This window comes from Heteronotia binoei, chromosome 5, assembly GCF_032191835.1.
Source record: "Heteronotia binoei isolate CCM8104 ecotype False Entrance Well chromosome 5, APGP_CSIRO_Hbin_v1, whole genome shotgun sequence".
NCBI lineage: Eukaryota > Metazoa > Chordata > Lepidosauria > Squamata > Gekkonidae > Heteronotia > Heteronotia binoei.
In genome coordinates, this window is record NC_083227.1 from 14,632,027 (window position 1) to 14,641,331 (window position 9,305).

Consider the following 9,305-nt stretch of genomic DNA (forward strand, 5'->3'; position numbering starts at 1 on the left):
TCCCTGCTGGAATAAAGGGAGAGATCCTGTTAGAATCCCCACAAGAAGGTCTAATCTGCCATTGCATCGACATCCACACTCTAAATATTCAGTTGTACACTGAAGTGCAAAATAATGCACACTTTAAAAGCACATTACGGTGTGTTGGACTCAGACCATTTCTATGGCTCCCCACCTGTGTGACTTTGAGTTTCAGTAAGGGCTGTTCTCTGAATGAAGCGCTTTTGCACTCCAAGCAATTATACACTTTCTCTCTGGAGGGAATCTGCAGCTGCAAAATTATGTTCATTCTCAGACAGAAGGTCTTTTGTTAATGCCGCACTCCCAGGTTCATTTTCCCAGGAGTGGATTCTCTGATTTGCCCTGAGGCCTTTGTTCCTTCTTTTCTTTTTAAATTGATCTTTCTTCTTGGACTGGGATTTTAGGGAAGCCCCCTCCATGGCAAGGCACCTGATCAAACTCTTGGGGTTGATCATGAGATGGAGAGGGAAATAAGGGCGGAGCCACAGACAATGGTATTTTCTTGGGAGACCTCAACCTCATTCACGTTGACTGCGTACGCATGTGCTGGAGTCGTGCTGCAGAAATGAGATCCCTAGGGAGAATAAACGACTGTGCAGTGGAACACTTGGTCACAGAGCTAACCAAACGGGTAGTGATCCTGGAGTCAGTTCTGAGTGGATCTCAAGATCTCATGAGAGATGTAGAGGTTTTTGATGCAATTGGGAATAATGATCACAATGCTGTTCAATTCAGCATTCATGTCAACTGAGAGTTACCCCTAAAGTTCAAAAGTTTAACACTTCTTCCCAAAAGAGGAAACTTTGGAAAAATGAGGGGAATACTTAAAAAGAACATAAGAACATAAGAGAAGTCATGTTGGATGAGGCCAGTGGCCCGTCCAGTCCAACACTCTGTGTCACACACTGGCCAAAAAACCCAAGTGCCACCAGAAGATCCATCAGTGGGGCCAGGACACTAGAAGCCCTCCCACTGTGCCCCCCCCCCCAAGTGCCAAAAATACAGAGCATCACTGCCTCAGAAAGAGAGTTCCAACAATACGCTGCGGCTAAAAGCCACTGATGGACCTCTGCTCCATATGCTCATCCAATCCCCTCTTGAAGCTTTCTATGCTTGTAGCCGCCACCACCTCCTGCGGCGGTGAATTCCATGTGTAAATCACCCTTTGGGTGAAAGACTTCCTTTCATCTGTTCTAACCTGATGGCTCAGCAATTTCATTGAATGCCCATGAGTTCTCCTATTGTGAGAAAGGGAGAAAAGTACTTCTTTCTCTACCTTCTCTATCCTGCGCATAATCTTGTAAACCTCTAGCATGTCACCCCTCAGTCGACGTTTCTCCAAGGCAATGAGCCCCAAGCGTTTTAACCATTCTCCATAGGGAAAGTGTTCTAACCCTTGAATCATTCTAGTTGCCCTTTTCTGCATTTTTTCCCCAAAGCTATAATATCTTTTTTGAGGTGCGGTGACCAGAACTGTACACAGTATTCCAAATGAGGCCACACCATCGATTTATACAGGGGCATTATGATACTGGCTGATTTGTTTTCAATTCCCTTCCTGAAAGGAGAAGGGGCAGGTCCCCAGAGGAATGGAAGCTATTTAAAACAACATTAAATGAAGTTCACGTAGAATGCATTCCTCAGTTTAGGAAAGGCACTTCCAGGACTTTTTTTGAAGCAAGAACTCCTTTGCATATTAGGCCACGCCCCCCCCTGATGTAGCCAATCCTCCAAGAGCTTACAGGGCTCTTAGCACAGGGCTTACTGTAAGCTCCAGGAGGATTGGCTACATCAGGGGGGCGTGGCCTAATATGCAAGGGAGTTCCTGCTACAAAAAAGAAGCCCTGGGCACTGCCAAGTGTAAAATAATGTCTCTATGGTTCACAATATAAGTCATGGAAGCTATAGAATCTAAAGAGGTTTCTTTTTTAAAAGTAGGCTTGCTCGAGTGAATTGAACAGAAGGGACCACAGAGGCTGCGGTGAAAGAAATGCAAGTCCATCATCCAATGGACAAAGAAAAAAAAGATTCTGAGAAGGAGGTTGCTAAAAGCATCAAGACAAGTAATAAATGGGTTTTTAAGTATACCTGGAGGAGGGGACAAGCCAGAATCGGGCCTTTGGATGACCAAGGAATAAAAGGATTAGTAAAGCAGATGGGTACCAAGAAGCTCAATGAACTTTTTGCTTCTGAAGTTCACAGTGGAAAGGATGAGGTCACAGCCGGCATTTTCAGGAAGGGAGTCTGAAGAACTGACTCAAATTCATGCATCACCCTAGTGTTGGCAGTTTGCACCTATTGCCAAATACCCCAGAACCTTACCCAGAGAGGCCACGGTTCCATAATTCTCCAGCATGACTTCCCAGTGGAGAGCTCTTTGGCCTGGATCCAGCAAGGCCCACTCTGCCTCGGTGAAAGACACAGCCACCTCCTCAAAGGAAAAGGGACACTGAAAGGAAAAGCAGATTCCCTTGTCAGCAGGGGCGGCCCAATGCCCCATAGCGCTCTAGGCAGACCCCCCACCCACAGCGCCCCCCATGGCTCCGTGCTCTCCCTGCACCTCCTCCTTTCCTTTCCCACCCCGTGTCGATTCCAAAGCCGGCACCGGCTCTAGCGCAGCGTTCTGGCAATCTAATGCTTCCCCCCGCACGGATATCTCAAATGGCAGGTAAAACCACACTGCGGAGCCATGCTCGCAGTCTGTCAGGACCGGTGTCCTGAAAGGGCAGCCTCGCTGTCGCTGACTCCTCCCCTCCCCACTTCCTGGATGGGAGAGGAGTCAACGGCAGCGGGGCTGCCCTTTCAGGATGCCGGTCCTGACAGACTTTGAGCGTGGTCCTCGCGGCGTGGTTTTATTCACCTTTCGAGCGATCCACCAGCGGGGGCTTTAGATAGTCGGAACGCGGCGCTAGAGCTGGTTCTGGCTTTGAAATCAACACAGGGTGAGGGAGGAGGAGGCGTGGGGGGGGCAAACTAGGCGTTTGCCTAGGGGGGAGGCTGAATTTGCCACCCCTGCCCTGCCGGTGCCCTAGGAGGATACAGGATGGCTTGACATGGGTCAAGAGAATGGCATTTAGAACCTCTGTGGCTCAAAGACTTTATCAACAAAAGCCCCCTTGAGGAAAAGGGGGACCCAGGCTGCCCCCTGCTCAACTCTCCTACCTGGAGTGGAGGTTCAGCAGCTGTCTCCGCATCTCTACGACAACCATGACTCAACACCGTTTCATCACTGCCTGAGAGAGAGAAAAACAAAGGAGGAAGGAAGGGATGTCTAACTCATTTGTTATGAGGGCCAGATCTGACATCAATTAGACCTTGTCAGGCCAGGCCGTGGGTGTCATAAAATGTAATGCCAGGCAGCGAAGATAGAAAGGACACAAACACAATTTAAGATTTAAAGAAAAACATCACTTGAAATATGCTTAAAAGATTAGCGCTCTTGCAATATTTTGTTTAACAGATTCTGATAACGGACACCTCTTCCTCTGAATTATTGCATCCAACCCTGGAGACAATGTCTGTGCTGTGGCAACCTTGAGTATGCTGTTCAGGTGTGTGTCTGAAAGTTGGAAACCTACTTTTGATTACAGAAATCTCATGGTCCATGTTTCGAGCCTGGCACAGGGGAAAACATGAAGTGGTTGGACAGTAGCTTTTGTACATAAGCTGCTTCATGTGCAGGTCAGCCAATGCAGAAAATAAGAGGCTTTGCTCTGTAGTTCCTGTGCGATTGAGCAAGCCTGGCAAAGCAAGCTGTGATGCAGAAGGAAGCAAGAGAGAGAGAGATGGAAGCGCAGATGACAGCGAGATGCTCTAGGGCCTGATAAGAGCCCTCTGGGGGCCTAGTCTGGCCCTCGGGCCGCATGGTTGACACCTGTGCCATAGTTCATTTACTTGATCAAATCTTCCACCCTCTTCACACAAACCCCTTCTCACAGCTGTCCGACTCTGCAGTATTGACACTCAGAAAGATTTGTAAAGAATTCCACTAAAGTGTGGGTTATGCAGAAGATAAGAACATAAGAACATAAGAGAAGCCATGTTGGATCAGGCCAACAGATAAGCACCATGTGCTGATGAAAATTGGGAAGGTGAGGGGAATACATTCAGGCAGCAGGTTTCAGACTGCGGCGAGACCGGAAATGTGCCCTCTGAACTCTGGAGCTCAAATATATGTCCCTATCCCTAGTCCAGTAACCTGTTTGTGACTGTGGCACACCAGGCATCTCTGGGATGTCTTTAAGCAGGGGCACAGAAATCAAATTATTGTCCTCTGCAAGGATCATTTTGCCGAAAAAGAGGTGCTGGAGCTCATTAGCACAATTGGTTTGCATGTGCCCCACCCCCCTGACATCACCGGAAAGTGTACGCAATTATATCAGCTCAGCATGTACCTTAAAATGCTTCCCCTGGGTCAGGCTCAAAACATAGACCATGAGATTTCTGTAATCAAAAGTAGGTTTGCAACTCACAGGCAAACACCTGAACAACATACTCAAGATCGCTACAGCTCAGACATTGTCTCCAGAGTTTGGTGTAGTGGTGAAGTGTGTGGACTCTTATCTGGGAGAACTGGGTTTGATTCCCCACTCCTCCACTTGCAACTGCTGGAATGGCCTTGGGTTAGCCATAGCTATCGCAGGAGTTGTCCTTGAAAGGGCAGCTGCTGTGAGAGCCTTCTCAGCCCCACCCACCTCACAGGGTGTCTGTTGTGGGGGAGGAAGATGAAGGAGATTGTAGGCCGCTCTGAGCCTCTGTCCTTGAAAGGGCAGCTGCTGTGAGAGCCCTCTCCAGCCCCACCCACCTCACAGGGTGCCTGTTGTAGGGTAGGAAAGTAAAGGAGATTGTAGGCTATTCTGAGACTCTGTCCTTGAAAGGGCAGCAGCTGTGAGAGCCCTCTCCAGCCCCCCCCACCTCACAGGGTGCCTGTTGTGGGGTAGGAAAGTAAAGGAGATTGTAGGCTATTCTGAGACTCTGTCCTTGAAAGGGCAGCAGCTGTGACAGCCCTCTCCAGACCCACCCACCTCACAGGGTGTCTGTTGTGGGGGGAGAAGATATAGGTGATTGTAAGCCACTCTGAGTCTCTGATTCAGAAAGAAGGGCGGGGTGTAAATCTGCAGTCTGCTTCTTCTTGCATTACAATCGTCATAATAAAAGCTTACTCCCATCATACTTTTAAAATTACTTTCTACTTTGTGGCCACAGTGGCATGAGGAAGATTTTCATCTGCCTGCTTTATGTTTTGGTTATTTACCCATTTTTTGTGAAGGGAAAAATATAGGTTGTCAAATCTTGAGAGTTCCAGCAGAATTCTCACAGGGGGCTTGAACAATGGAGCCCAGAAGCAATTATTTCGGGGGGGGGGGGGTTAAGAAAGAAAAGAGCACAATACAATTTAGAGGTTCCAGAGCTCTGCTCCTGTGAGCTCCTCCCCAAAATGAGGCCTGGTACTCTGGCAGAAGGTTCTAGAAGGTAGTTCTGCCACAAAACATGGTGTGTATTGTATGTGTATGTAAAGTGGCATCAATTCCCAACCCCCCAGATGTTCAGGGGCACCTCTTCTGCATAGCCCACAATTTAGTAGAATTCATTACAGTTTTTCCCCCTGAGTTTATATAAGTCATGAGGCCCAACCAGCTTAAAGAAGAACAGCTTGGCCTTGTCAGATTTAACTTTAACTGTGGAAGGCTTTAGCACTCCGTAGAAATAATTGATTCCAGGCCTTGAAAAAGACCTAACTTCCGGTGGAAGTATGGGGTGGTCGGCCATTGCCTTCCCCAGTCATCTGCACTTCCCCCCCCAACAAGCTAGGTCCTCATTTTACCGACCTAGGAAGGATGGAAGGCTGAGTCAACCTTGAGCCGGCTAGCTGAACCCAGCTTCCGCCAGGATCGAACTCAGGTTTAGAGCAGAGCTTGGACTACAGTACTGCAGCTTACCGCTGTGTACCACGAGGCTTTTACCATGGAGTAACAGCTGTACCTAAATGCCTCTTTTCTTTTCTATTTTGAGCCACCTTGAGTCCTTCTGATGGAAGGAAGGTGAGAATTCATATAACAATGAACGGAATTGCCTTCCACGAATCTGTCTACTCCCCCTTCAAGTGAGTGGCCATCACTACATCCTCTGGCTCTCAGAAGTCCACTCTGTGAGTGAGCAGAAGTACTTCCTTTTCTCCTGTCCCAAACCTTCTACTCAACAACTAGGTGCCCCAATTCCATCTGCGCAGAAGGCACCCTTACCACCTGACAGGGCATCCTGGACCCTCTGAATTTCCTCTGACGGAGCTCCTTCTGCCTCAGAGAACTTTGCTTCCCTCTTCACAGGTTGTCCCCACATCTGAAACAAAAGCAAGTCTCAGGTAAGAGAAGGAATGGAAGAGGCTGAGGGGATGAATCCTGCCCCACTCCCAGACTCCTGATCCCTAAAGAGAGAACCAGTTTTGTGTAGTGGTTAAGTGCACAGACTCTTATCTGGGAGAAGAACATATTGGATTTATATTCTGCCCTATACTCTGAATCTCAGAGTGGTCACAATCTCCTTTACTTCTCCCCCCTCCACAACAGACACCCTGTGAGGTAGGTGGGGCTGAGAGAGCTCTCACAGAAGCTGCCCTTTCAAGAACAACTCCTATGAAAGCTATGGCTGACCCAAGGCCATTCCAGAAGGTGCAAGTGGAGGAGTGGGGAATCAAACCTGGTTCTCCCAGATAAGAGTTCGTTCACTTAACCATTACACCAAACTGGCTTTCCGGGGTTGATTCCCCACTCCTCCACTTACAGCTGCTGGAATGGCCTTGGATCAGCCATAGCTCTCTCACAGCTTGTCCTTGAAAGGGCAGCTTCTGGGAGAGCTCTCTCAGCCCTACCCACCTCGCAGGGTGTCTACTGTGGGAGAGGAAGGCATAGGAGATTGTGAGCTGCTCTGAGATTCAGAGTGTAGGGCAGGATTTAAATCCAATATCTTCTATATTGACCAACAGAGCTGCTTCAAACACAGGGGCAAGATTCAGGGTTGGGTTTCCCTGGTTTTCTAGAGGTAGAAATATCTGGCACCAGAGAATCTCAAGAGTCTTGAATGACTAACCAGGCATAAAATTTCATCCTGTATTTTCTTGCTGCTTTAGATCTCCCAGCCAAAAGCTGGGATAGAAAGTCTGCTGTTTCCAGTATTTTTCCCACCAAGTCTATTTTCATGGGAATTTCCTGAGTTTTCCATCCCTGTGCCAAGAGAATCCTGGCTGCTGTGTTAAAATGTGCCAACAAATGTCTAATTTCTTTGGAATAGTCCTCAGGAAATAGGTTCAATAAAATAGTTCTGGTTTGAAATGGATCTGTGTCTTCATAAACTTCTTTTTTCTCCCTGTATTTTATATTATAAAATTGCCTTTACTGGAATTGTTAAAACTAATAGATAACTTTAACAAAAGACTTCTGCTATAAAATTTTAAAATGTGGATGATGTTTAGTTTAGACATAATAATATGGGACAATTTATGTAAAGAAAGTACTGCAGAATTAAGCTTGTACTTTTTGAAAGTATTTTTATGCAGAACAAGGTCAAAATATTGTGCTTTCTACTTCCCCTATCCCCTACCCTCACTCTTTCTGAAACCAACAAAACTTTTGAAAACTCAAACTCGAAATATCTGGCAGCGAAGCCTTAGAATAAGTTCGTTATTTGAACGGTGGAAAGAAATCCCCTTCACCTGTTCTGTCTGCCTCTTCTCCTCTGCCTGACTCATGAAGAAGGCTTCCGCCAGGGCCACCGCCTGGGAACTGGTCTCCGGCCCACATCCTCTGACCCAGCACTGCATTTCCTGGGGCAGGATGGCCAGAAACTGCTCCAGAATCACCAGGTCCAGGATTTGCTTCTTGGAGTTTTTCTCTGGCTTCAGCCACTGGTTGCAAAGTCCATGGAGCTGGCTCCAAACCTCTCGGGGCCCTTCAGCCTCACGGTAGCAGAACTGCCTGAAGCGTCGACAATGTACACCTGAGGCCATGGTGTTCTTCGCTAGGACCTCCAGCACGACCCTTTCCCAGAATTCACTCCCAGCTGGGAGAAGGGGACCCTTCCTTGCCCTTTGGTCCATTCCAGGGGCTTCCTCTTCCATCTCCTTCCCCTTTCTCTCGGGTTGCCTCCAATTTGGGGAAGACAGCTTTCCCATGTCGCTATGGAAAGGGATAAAAAGGGAGAAAGAAACCAAAGGAGAGCGGAGCAACATCACCAGCTCTAGCCAAGAGACACCAAAGGGCTGTCGTGTGGGGGGGTCCGCAAGCGGCATCCATTTTAATGTTTCCAGGTCAGGTTTAATGATGTTTCCCTACATTAGGTGTCAAGTTTTTAAAGGTAGGATTTCTAAAAGGAGCCCCGTGGCGCAGAGTGTTAAAGCTGCAGTACTGCAGTCCTAAGCTCTGCTCACGACCTGAGTTTGATCCCCGGTGGAAGCTGGGTTTCCAGGTAGCCGGCTCGAGGTTGACTCAGCCTTCTATCCTTCCGAGGTCGGTAAAATGAGTGCCCAGCTTGCCGGGGGGGAGGGGGGGAAGCATAGGTGTCTGGGGAAGGCAATGGCAAACCACCCTGTAAAAAGTCTGCTGTGAAAATGTTGTGAAAGCAACGTCACCCCAGAGTCAGAAATGACTGGTGCTTGCACAGGGGACCTTTCCTTTCCAAGATATGCCTGCTTGGTTTTTTGGAAAGCAAACCCTCTCTATTTGGCTTAGGGTTTCCAAGTCCAATTCAAGAAATATCTGAGGACTTTGGGGGTGGAGCCAGGAGACATTCAGGGTGGGGTCAAGAGCCAGATTGTGACCAGTATCATTGGACTCCAAAGGGAGTTCTGGCCATCACGTTTAAAGGGACCGCACACCTTTTAAATGCCTTCCCTCCATTGGAAATAATGAAGGATAGGGGCACCTTCTTTTGCGGCTCATAGACTTGGATCCCCTGGTCCAATCGTTTTGAAACTTTGAGGGTATTTTGAGGAGAGGCATTGGATGCTATGCTGAAAATTTGGTGCTTCTGCCTCAAAAAATACACCCCAGAGCCCCAGATAACCAAGGATCAATTCTCCTTTATACCCTATGGGGATTGGTCTCCATAGGGAATAATGGAGTGCCCAGAAGACATGACCCTGAAGGGGGAGGGAGGGCCTCCAAACCGGGGGATCCCCTGCCCCACTTGGGGATTGGCAACCCTAATTTGTTTCTCTAAAGACATGTTGTGATAGGACCTCAGCCTCAGGTGTGTTTTCCTTCTGCCCTGGGGCTACATCTCAATGTGCA